Source organism: Dromiciops gliroides, chromosome 1 (assembly GCF_019393635.1).
Source record: "Dromiciops gliroides isolate mDroGli1 chromosome 1, mDroGli1.pri, whole genome shotgun sequence".
Taxonomy (NCBI): Eukaryota; Metazoa; Chordata; class Mammalia; order Microbiotheria; family Microbiotheriidae; genus Dromiciops; species Dromiciops gliroides.
The window spans coordinates 699,995,804-700,007,287 of record NC_057861.1 but is presented as its reverse complement, the minus strand read 5'-3'; the positions used below and the strand labels follow the sequence as shown (position 1 = coordinate 700,007,287).

Here is an 11,484-nt window from a genome sequence, read left to right as displayed (position 1 = left end):
ACCTTTCAAATTCACTCAATGGTATCAATTCCCATTTAAATATGCATATTACTACCTTGCACTTGTGGGTTTAGTTATTATACAGGTAAGTGATTTTCAAGTTGTCCAAAATGAGGTTACCATGTTAACCTAAGAAAAATGTTTTGAAGGAATACAGTTATAAGGGTTTTATAAATTTGGGAGGGTCTAATAAAGCAATCTAATTTTAAGTAGGTTATGATCTCTAGTATTGGGAATAATAACTAATGACCTACAAATTAAAAGCCTTAGGGCATTCTCCTTTCTGGTATGATTTGCTGTATTATCCTGAGTGTATCCTTGCTTTAATGATAGGATATAATTTTTTTTTTTTTTAGTGAGGCAGTTGGGGTTAAGTGACTTGCCCAGGATCACACAGCTAGTAAGTGTTAAGTGTCTGAGGCAGGATTTGAACTCAGGTACTCCTGACTCCAGGCCAGTGCTCTATCCACTGCGCCACCTAGCTGCCCCGATAGGATATAATTTTAGGGCTATGGAGACCTTGAAGTCATCTAGCACATCCCTGGGTCTCCAAGGAAAATCTTGGTCTAACAAAAAACAAACCGACTATTGGGAATGAACTTGTTCAGGTCCCTTCCACAATTCACTGCAGTGTCAGACCAGTTAGAAACTTAACTTTGCCTGATTTAAATATCTGGCTTGACAAACTTGTTCATGTGTGAGTGATGCAGAGGTATTTCCTGTGATAGATTAGTCATAGAAGAACTATGTGAATAACTGATTTCAGAAGTAAGCTACTGAGGGCTTTTGAAAATTAATGGACCTATACAATCACAAAATTTTGGATCCTGGGGATTTAGTCCAACTCATTTTTCAAATGAGGAAACTGAGTCCTGGAGGATGACTAAATAAAAGTCAGTCCAAACTCTTGTGAATTACATTATACATTCTAGTGCATATTTCCATTTTAGTGAGCTTGTTAAGATCAGATGATAGTTAACTTTATGATAGGTAAGTACTGGCCTTTAATTATTACAGAATATCCACTCTTCCTGGGAGTTATAAGATCTTCTTTGCTAAAGATAGTTCTTAGTCTAATTGTAGACATAAAAAATATTTGGCAGTTGTGATGTCAACACTATGTAAGAGCTGTGTTTGTCAGTACTGAAAAACCCATCCATGTCTCCTTTTATAATTTGAGAATTCTTTTCTTAATGTGTTTTTTTGTTTGTCTTATTTGTTTTTAGTTTTTTTGGGGGGGGCAGGGCAATGAGGGTTAAGTGACTTGCCCAGGGTCACACAGCTTGGTAAGTGTCAAGTGTCCTTGAGGTCATATTTGAACACAGGTCCTCCTGAATCCAGGGCCAGTTCTTTTTCCCCTATTTGATTGGAATGGACCTGTTTTGGTTTTTCTAAGTTTCTACATTTAACTACAAAGCCTATTTTATATCAATAAATTTTAAGTTGAATCCTTATTAGTGCTTCAGTCATACACAAGGCCTCATACTTTGAATTTTTTATAGTAAAATACTTCTGTGCACAATGCAAATGAAGACAGGTGATTTTTTCAAATTTTTCTAATAGAGCTACATTGTTATGAATTTATATAATAGCTAGTAGAAAAAGCATTGAATTTAAGAACCACAAGACCAGAATGCTAATTCACTAGGGTTACTGTCCGTACAGTAGGTAGTACTGGTAAGTACTACCAACTACTTAATATGAGTCTAGGTAGGTCAACTTAACCGGAAGCAGTTTTGATCAATCAGTAAAACAGATAGAAAATACCCTCATTAAATAAGAAAATAAATTACAAAATGCTCTTTTAAATATAAAGTAATTATTTTATTGAAGCTATACAGTCTTTTTTGTTTTGTTTTGGTGGGACAATGAGGGTTAAGTGACCTTGCCCAGGGGTCACACAGCTAGTAAGTGTCAAGTATCTGAGGCTGGATTTGAACTCGTCCTCCTGAATCCAGGGCTGGTGCTTTATCCACTACACCACCTAGCTGCCCCTGAAGCCATAAAGTCTTAAGAAGAAAAACTTCTGTATAATCAGATTGAAAAGAATTACAGTAATGATTCTTTTACTACTAATTTAAAAGCTGAGTACTTAATTTTTTGTGTAGTTTCCTAAATTACATGGTTCCACATATGCACAGTTTGTAAGAAATTACTTAAGTGAAGGTGTCCTATGTTGTGTCTGTGCGCCGGGCCCCCTCTTGTCTTTCCCGGACATCATCAGTTTCCAATGGCATGCTTAAGTATGGAAAATAAATCAGTGAAAGTTATTTCTGATCTAATGGTTTTGTTCTTTAATGTTTAGAAGATCTAAGTACCAGCAATGAGCAGCAACGAGTGTTTCAAGTGTGGACGCTCTGGCCATTGGGCCACGAGAATGCCCTACTGGAGGAGGCCGTGGCCGAGGAATGCGGAGCCCGTGGAAGAGGTGGTTTTACCCTCAGCGAGAGGTATTTTTGTTGGAAAAATTTTGAAATTTCAAACTGTACAATTACCAAGGTTGGTCTAATCTCCCAACTCTTTGTTTCCCCATCTGTAATAGGTTTTCCAGTTTGTTTCTTCATCTCTTCCAGACATCTGTTACCGTTGTGGTGAGTCTGGTCATCTTGCCAAGGATCGTGATCTTCAGGAGATGGTAAGTATTTAACACTTCTTTTTTTCCCCTTCTCTTCTCTGCAGAGTGGTAAGCTTAGAAAAGAAGCCTGACTTAAAACGTGTGTTGTGCATTGTGTAAAGTTCATCCGTTTATAAAGGTTTTATAGTCTTGGTCTGCTTCTTTTCTTATTGTGAAGCCTGCTATAACTGCGGTAGAGGTGGCCACATTGCCAAGGACTGCAAGGAACCGAAGCGAGAGAGAGAGCAATGCTGCTACAACTGTGGCAACCTGGCCACTTGGCTCGTGACTGCGACCACGCAGATGAGCAGAAGTGCTATTCATGTGGAGAGTTTGGGCACATTCAGAAAGATTGCCCCAAAGTGAAATGCTATAGGGTAAGGATGCTGTGTAGTGTTAAAACAGGAAAAAATCAAGCATACCACCACCTAAATATAAGTAGTGTCCTTAAATTAAGGCGTAAATTCCTGCATCTTGAAGAATTCATATACTGTGGGTCTTGTGACCAGGTGAGGTGCTGACGTCCTAAGAGTCTTCTTGTGGCATGTGAACTGGACTGTGGGGCCAAAAAAAATAATTCTACAGCTCTGTACCATTTAATATTTGCTCTTTTTACAAGTAGAAAGATCATTTAAGATGACAAATATAAAAATATCTCTAACTGGATTTATTTTGATGGCTCCAATTACTAAGCACTTGATAAATTCTTAGCTGTGTTCCTTAAATATCGGGCACAAGGTTTGCCTTAAGATCATCAGCACCTTTTTATCAGCATCTGGTTTTAAAAGTGAAGAAAAGTGGTGAAATGGAATCGTTGTAGTGGAGGCAAGTTAGCTGTGTGCAGACTCTTGTTCTTTACGTTCTTCCTTTTTTCACCTAGAAAGCTTACTCTGAGAGTGATTCTCATTCCTCTTTAGGAATTTCTCCATAGCTGCATTTCTCTTAACCTTAAGCATTAGCCTCACAAAATCTTTCTTTCCCTATCTCTTCCCCCCATTCCCACCCCCACCCCCACCATACAGATGCACTAATATCTACTTTATTTAGGGTGTCCCAAAAATCTAGTGTAGTTTCAGGCTTTTAATAGCTTAAACTGCACTGAGACTTTGGGATACCATAAATATGGGGGGTGGGGGGGTGGCAAGGGAGGCATAGAATGCTTGATTTAGATCTGGAAGGGACTTTATAGGCCATCAAGTTCAACCTCTTTATTTTTACAGATGAAAAATTTGAGTGTAATCGTAGTTATGGTGTTTTATTAAAGCAATTTACAGATATTTTTCATTGCTATCTTCACAATCCTGGGAAGGAGATGGTGTTACAACCTCATTTTACAGATGAGGAAGCTTGAGACAGAAGTGAAGTGACTTGTCCTGGGTCACATAGTAAGTTTCTGAGATGAAATTTGAACTCAGGTCTCAAACTGGTTCCCAGGCCCAGTAGTAGTCTATCCATAGCACCCCAGAGAGATGGGGCTTATCTATGGTCAATAAACTAGTGTCTGAGGTAGGCTTGAACATCTTAATCTTTCTGACTTCAAATCTGTCAGTGTCCTGTCTACTACATTCAGTACTGCCTTGCCCTCAAGTGATATTGTTTCCTATTTTGCAATGAAGAAACTGAGGATCAGTTTGGTATTTGTCCAGTTATACAACCCAGCAGACATTGGAGAGCCCTGGTTCACACCCTAGTCTATGGACTTCTGATTCCAGTCTTATTTTTGCTGTGACTATGATATGTCCCTTCAGTGGATGTGAGGAAGACTTTATTGATTGAATTTTAGGGATTTTTACTAATTCGTGCATTTGGTTAATTGTATTTGTAATTAATGGAGAATTAACATCTTTGAAGTCCCTCTTGTATCTAGCACTAGAAATTTTAGGTCAACAGTTAAAACTACCTTAAATCAAGGGGGAATTTTGCCAATTCAACCAGTTTTAGTGTCTCCTAATTATGTGGATGTTTAAGCCATGGGCTTAATGCTGGGCTCTATACGGCCTTTGATAAAGGCAAGCCTTTTCTTGATCATTGTCAAATAAGTTGTTTATGGAAATACTTCTTAAAAACTTAGTTGCTGATATAAGTTTTGCCTTGTGAAGTTGGGTCAATAGGTGGAACTTGATTTCATTTAATTGGAGTTTTGTTTTTATATAGGTTAGTAAAATAATAGGAAATTCCTGGTTTGAGGTATTTAGGAGAGACGAGCAGTATGTTCTTTTAAAATCATGTGGTGGTACTTTGACTTCAGTATAAGGCCAAAGTATCTTGTTTAGATGGCTGCATAGTAACACGCAGTTAGGGATCACAGGGCTTTATATTGAAGTATTTTGTAAAACCCAGGAGAATTGGTCTTCAGGTGTGTTCTTCAAGAATCATATGAGTCTGGTTTGTTTTAACAGCTCTGGTAGAAAATAAACCTAGTGATGGTGATTATTAGATACTAATAAAATTATACCAAGAGTGAGAACTATCTGGACTATAAAACCTTAGATTTACTAGATAAGTAGTAAAAGTGAAAGTGGTGTGTGTTGTGTGGTGTGTTTTAGTTCTATTCACAGTCAGTTCTCGGTTTTTTTTTGAAGCAGGTTTTTTGCAGGAAGTAGTAAAGCTACTTCTCTATTTAACTTTTTACATAGGTATCAAATTAACAAAAAATCCCCCATTTATGCAGTATTTTGTGTAGGTGAAAACCTAACAAATTTCAGGTTATAGCAGAGGTGTTAGTCCTTGTCTAATAAAGGGATTGTGCTGCTACACTGTTAGCTACAAGTTCTTAAACTTCTGGTTTTTCTCAGTTCTGACTTGATTCTTAATGAATCTATTACGTGTAAGTTTTGCTCACTTTTTTAAAAAAATCAATCTACCAAATGTTACCTTGTTATTTTGTAGAACTGTATCAGAAGAGAAACTCTTCCTCTACTTGTCACAGTATTTGTTTAGAATTAAATGGGCACAGAAGGATGAGAAAATCTGGACCAGTGTGTGGATTTGCTTTGGTTGCTCTCAGAGTGAACTTAATGAACTAGATGGCAAAGTTTGATAGAATAATATAGCACAAATCATTCTCATCCTTACCAATTTCTTCCCCATAGTTGCTGATTAGTGTGATATTTTCTTGTTTCAATGAACTACTAGGTGTTGTCTGGGATACTCAACATCATAGCTTTTTAATTTTGTGCAATGGCTAATTATTAGGTAGACAATTTCACATTTTCTGAGCACCAATGTGAAAACTCTTTAATTTCTTTTTTTTAGGTGTGGTGAAACTGGTCATGTAGCCATCACTGCAGCAAGACAAGTGAAGTCAACTGTTATCGCTGTGGCGAGTCAGGGCATCTTGCACGGGAATGCACAATTGAGGCTACAGCTAATTATTTTCCTTTGGTCGCCCCCTCCTTTTCTGATTGATGGTGTATTATTTTCTCTGAATCTCTTCACTGGCCAAAGGTTGGCAGATAGAGGCTCTACTCCAGGCCAGTGAGCTTTACTTGCCGTGTAAAAGGAGGAAAGGGGTGGAAAAATCGACTTTCTGCATTTTAACTACAAAAAAATGTTTATGTTTAGTTTGGTAGAGGTGTTATGTATAATGCTTTGTTAAAGAACCCCCCTTTCCGCGCACTGGTGAATAGGGATTAACGAATGGGAAGAGTTGAGTCAGACTAGGAAACCCTTTCTGGGTTGCTTGGATGTGATCCCATGCAGGAGGGAAAACAGATTCTGGAAGTTCTTTGACTTCCATAAGTAACTTTAATTGTAGTATAATGATGGCCTTGGATTGTCTGACCTCAGTAGCTGTTAAATAACATCGAGTAACATCTGTATCAGGCCCTACATAGAGCATCTAGTTCTGAGTGGGAGTAAAAAGATGTATATGCCCTGTTAATGGCCATGAGAGAGAGAGAAATCAGGATAAAAACCTAAACAGTAACAACTCCGTCGCAATGTGATGCTGGAGATACAGATGGTGAAGGCCAGGTTTCGAATAAATTTTTCAAAAACTAAATCTAAAACCCAGAGTAAACATCAATGCTCAGAGCAAGCATAATTTGGAGCTATTCAGGAGTGCAGAGAAATGCATTTTCACAGAAATCAAGATGTTATTTTTGTATACTATATCACTTAGACAACTGTTGAGTTCATTTGCTGTAATCAGTTTTTAAAAGTCAGATGGTAAAAGCAACTGATAGTCCTAGAACATAGAAATGTAATTTTAAACGATCAATAAAGCTGGAGGAGGAAGGGGAGTTTGACTAAAGTTCCTTTTGTTTATTTCAAATTTTCATAAATGTACATAGTGCAAAATGCCATATTAAAGAGGGGACTGTGGAGGACTGAAAAGCTGACAGTTTGGACTTTTCTTTTTGTACTAACTAAATCATGTCTTCAGTGGTTAAAGTTAGCAATTAAAACATGGAAAGGCATGGGGTTAAAAAAGTGTCAGATTATTTTGCAAAAGACTAGAGAATGTTTAAAGCTTTGGCTCTTATCATCCATTTACATATTCATAATAGCCTTTTTTAAAATTTTAGGTTTTACATAATTCTAAGTGATATCAACACAGTTGCTTCAATTTAGACATATCTATTCCTTGGTCTTTATGGAGATCTGAACTGTTGTACCTCCATGATACTGGAGCTGGAAAGAACCTTTAGAAATTCTCCCTTAGTGATTTTCCCCTAGGTCAGCCCAGTGAGGGAGGGCAGGGGCAGAGTTGCATGCAATGCAGTTAAAGCCCAGGTCTCCTGGTACTCCCATGAAGTCAGCTACCAACATTGCAGCTCTACTATGAATGTAGTTAGGGGTTCATTTGGGGAAGTTACCTACTATAGACAAGGCACTTTGCTTAGCCACTTGGATACAGATAAACCCCCAAGAAAGTTAATCTGCCTTTGCCTTTTGATTGGGGGTTTAATATATGCTTCCTCTATTAGTTATTCACGCAGATTTTGACAAGTTACCACGTTAGGGTCAATAGTAGTGTGGGTATTCCAACTTAGTGTATTTAATTGAGTTTCTCAGAAACAATTAAGGCCACCATGACTTGGCCAAAATGAAAGGAAAACAGGTAAATATTACATTTTCCAGTGTGTTGAATGGATTCTAAAGTAATATTTAAATAAAAAGCCGTAATTATTTTAGTGAAAATACTGCAGGCTTAGTCAGCTTAGGGGTATTAACACTGATAAGAAAAACTATGACAAATCTTTTACACTTGTATGGAGCAATGCAAAAAGTTTAGTGGACACTTCAAGACAGTTCTGCTATTTAGTAAATCAAAGATTATTATTTTCCCAATCTTGTAGAATCACAGGATACTGCTTGCCAGCAAAACACAAAACACTCAGTAAAATGCAAGGTGACAAAATTGTGGCCCACTCTGGGCAATGTTAACTTTTACTCTAGAAATATATTAGCTTGAGCATTTGGGGGGGGGGTGTTATAAATAAGCCTTAGTTGTTTTTCAGTGTAAAACAGCTTTATGCATCAGCTTAAGCCCAGCTTTGGCAGGTGAAATCTGAAGCTATGCTGCTTACATGTAGGATAGAAAGGCGGCATATGCCAAGACTGTGGGCTGGCCTTGTGAGCTGGACATTGGGAAGGCAAAAGGGATTTTCATTTGGTCTTAGAAGAGGTTGCATTCACCCATCCATCTTTACATTGGTGTTGCCTGGGAACTTTGTGTATGGAGAACTTTTTGAAGCTGGCATGGAACAAGAACCTGTTCTTACCAGAGCACAAAGTGTTCCCTTCTATTAATACATTCCATCTTTGCTTTAAGTTTACCTTGCTTTCATGTATCCTGAACACATTAAACATGGAAATGTTTCTTTTGGAAAGAATCTAAATTGAGGGTGCTGATGGCACTGTTTATGTATTGATTGGTGTGTGTGTGTGTATAAACACTTTACTGTGAAACAGTATTAATATACTATGCCTGAGTAATTGGGTGTGCAAAGAGCAGTGTGGAATGATACCATTGGAACATATGAAGACACTGTCCAGCTTGTGTAGGAACTACTGTTAGATCTAAGATTTTTGTTGATGTATGTATGAATGGTGTTTTATAAATGTGTGGCCTGTGTTGGGAAGAGGTGACTTCCCTTTGGATCAGCAGGGTTATCTAACTGGAAATTGATTCCTCACATCAGAGGAGAGACATAAACACAAGAAAGCCAATGCTTTACATTTAACCTTTAAGACATGTTCTAAGGAGTTTTCCGAAGCACTTTAAGTGTACCTTTTTTGGTCCTTCTGGAGTTTAATATATTTGTTTGGGAAAATATCAAATGTTCTTTTCTCCTCCATCCCCCCATTTCATCCCCTTTATTTTTTTCTTCTCCTTGTGTGGATTATTAAAAATCAAATCAGACCCGAGTCATAGGTTGTTTAGGGAACCAGAGCCAGGAATATAAAACCCTAAATAACTAATGTTTTCTATTACACCATTTTCTTCTTTGGGCCTTTTGATTCAATGTTTCTCTTCATATTAATGAGTTTGATCATTCTTTAACACTGCCCTGCCTGGTAAACAATTTATTTGCTTGTTAATTGGAAAGGAAGTGGCTACTCAGTGTAGTGCCTGAAGAGAAACTCTTTGGATGACAAATACTCATAGAGCTAAGTTAAACTTCGTTGAAGTTAATCTGTCACATCAATGCCTTAATGCAAGTGGCCCCACATTCCCTGGCTGTCACTTTGTATGGGCTTGCTAGAGGTGTGGAGCAGTGTTCTTCCACTAACTTAGCAAGTTTATCTATATTTGAGGAAAGATTCAACCTTAAGTGGTGTGTTGTAGTACTACTGAATAAAAATGTATTGAACATTACTGAAGAATTTGAGGGGAAAAGAGTTTAATAGAAACATTCAATGTGGTAAGTCATTTTCCTTGTTTGTGTGGCACTTCTTGGGGGAAAAGCCAGTAGAGTCATGCCCGATAACATCAAAGAGGTGAAAGGAAGTAGTCAGCAGCATCTGTTACAGTTAGGCTAATTAGCTGACATCATGATGCAGTTCTGTGTTTTCTGGCACTTCGGAATTGTTTTCCTGGTAGTGGTGAGTTGGCTTGTGTTGGGTCACCTGATCTTAGAAATGGAGGCATGCAAGTGGGAGAGGTGCCTGGGGGTTAAAGATGCTGATTATCTATATCTTTGAAGTTAAGGGGTTCTGGAAAGGTCAACCTCTGACCATGCTTTTGACCAATTGAGTATTACTTTCAACCCAGGTATGCCCAGCAAGGAAGCTACATTGTGTAAACATTTTGCTATGAAGTGCCATTCATCTACCATGATGCCAGCATTTTTTTCTTAAATAAAATTTTAATAATAAAATGACCTGTTAATTTAATCAGTCTGTGTATTCTTGTTTTGAGTTTTTTTTTTAATTGAAAAGGTTTCCCCCTTCTCTTCCTCTGTATTAGTGGTAGGTCAAGAACTCCACTCCTGCCCCAAAGAATTAATGTGACCTTCAGCAACGAAAGGCTTCGATGATGGAATTAACTTACTGACTGACGAATTGGTTACATCTAAGGCAAATAATACACCAAGACTCATAGGTTTGTGCTTTCAGGAATCCAACTCAGCATTAGAATTTACTCTGTTCTCTGATCAGCAGAGTACTTCAATTTGGCATCTTTTCAAAGCATATTCACTTAAAGTTTAAAAATAGAAGGGTTGGATCATATAATAATTTGTGGAAATAATACTTGGCTTGGGGGGAAAATCTTAATTTTCAGGTGTGCTGGCAATCTAAATTAAAATACCACAGATATGTCATAAGGGCTTTTGTTTTGAAACTAATGGGAAGCCAAATGACCTCTAGTTTCATATTTTTGTCTGCCTCTTCTCCCTGTTGGGGGATGAGGTATGAAATATATCTGGTTGCCTTTTCCTTTTGACTTCCTGGCTGCTTTGTAACTATCCCATAAGCCATCCACTTTTACCATTTACTACCCTGGTTCTATCTGATAGAGTTCCCTTCTTAGCTGAGTGCTTTGCAAATGGCCCTTCCCTGGTATTGCCTTGCCCACTCTAGTGGTTTTTCACATTACATTTAGGATGTGTCTGTTCTGAAAATTATCTTTTCCAAGATGAAACAAAAACCTGGTACACTTGGTTTGAGGAACTAAAGTCATCCACAGACTTGATTAATGAAAAATGAAACTTGTGATGGTAAATGTTAGCTTTCTGATTACAAAATGCTCCAGGAACTAAAGTTATCCAAAGAAATGATTAATGAAAAACGAAGCTTGTGATGGTAAATGTTAGCTTTCTGATTACAAAATGCTCCTGTGCTAAGGACTAAGTTTATGGATAGAAATCAAATTTAAATTTAGCATTTAAAATTTTCTTTTAACAGTCAGAATATCCTTCTATGTGTATTAAGAGTACCTTGAGGGGCAGCTAGGTGGCGCAGTGGATAGAGCACTGGCCCTGGAGTCAGGAGTACCTGAGTTCAAATCCTGCCTCAGACACTTAACACTTACTAGCTGTGTGACCCTGGGCAAGTCACTTAACCCCAATTGCCTCACTAAAAAATAAATAAAAAACAAAAACAAAAAAGAGTACCTTGAGGGGGCAGCTAGATGGCGCACTGGTTAAAGCACCGGCCCAGGATTCAGGAGGATCTCAGTTCAAATCCGGCCTCAGACACTTGACACTTACTAGCTGTGTGACCATGGGCAAGTCACTTAACCCCCATTGCCTTAAAAAAAAAAAAAAAGAGTACCTTGAATTGCCCTTATAATTAGACCAGAGTTGACAGAAGGTAGTTAGATTTCATATAAACATTGTACTCCCAAGAACATGTTTCAAAATGTTTTGTTTTGTTTTTTTTTTGGGTTGGGGTGGGTGGGGAGGAATCCCATATAATAG

At 37.8% G+C, this 11,484-nt stretch overlaps 1 long non-coding RNA gene across 1 annotated transcript; it reads left to right on the top strand.

Annotated features, from left to right (window-relative positions):
* The first annotated feature begins 2,541 nt into the window (after positions 1-2,541).
* LOC122736516 lies at positions 2,542-11,065 on the top strand. Its single transcript, XR_006354206.1, has 3 exons — positions 2,542-2,635; positions 2,793-2,991; positions 10,032-11,065. It is a non-coding gene; the product is annotated as an uncharacterized LOC122736516 (long non-coding RNA).
* Positions 11,066-11,484: the final 419 nt, after the last annotated feature.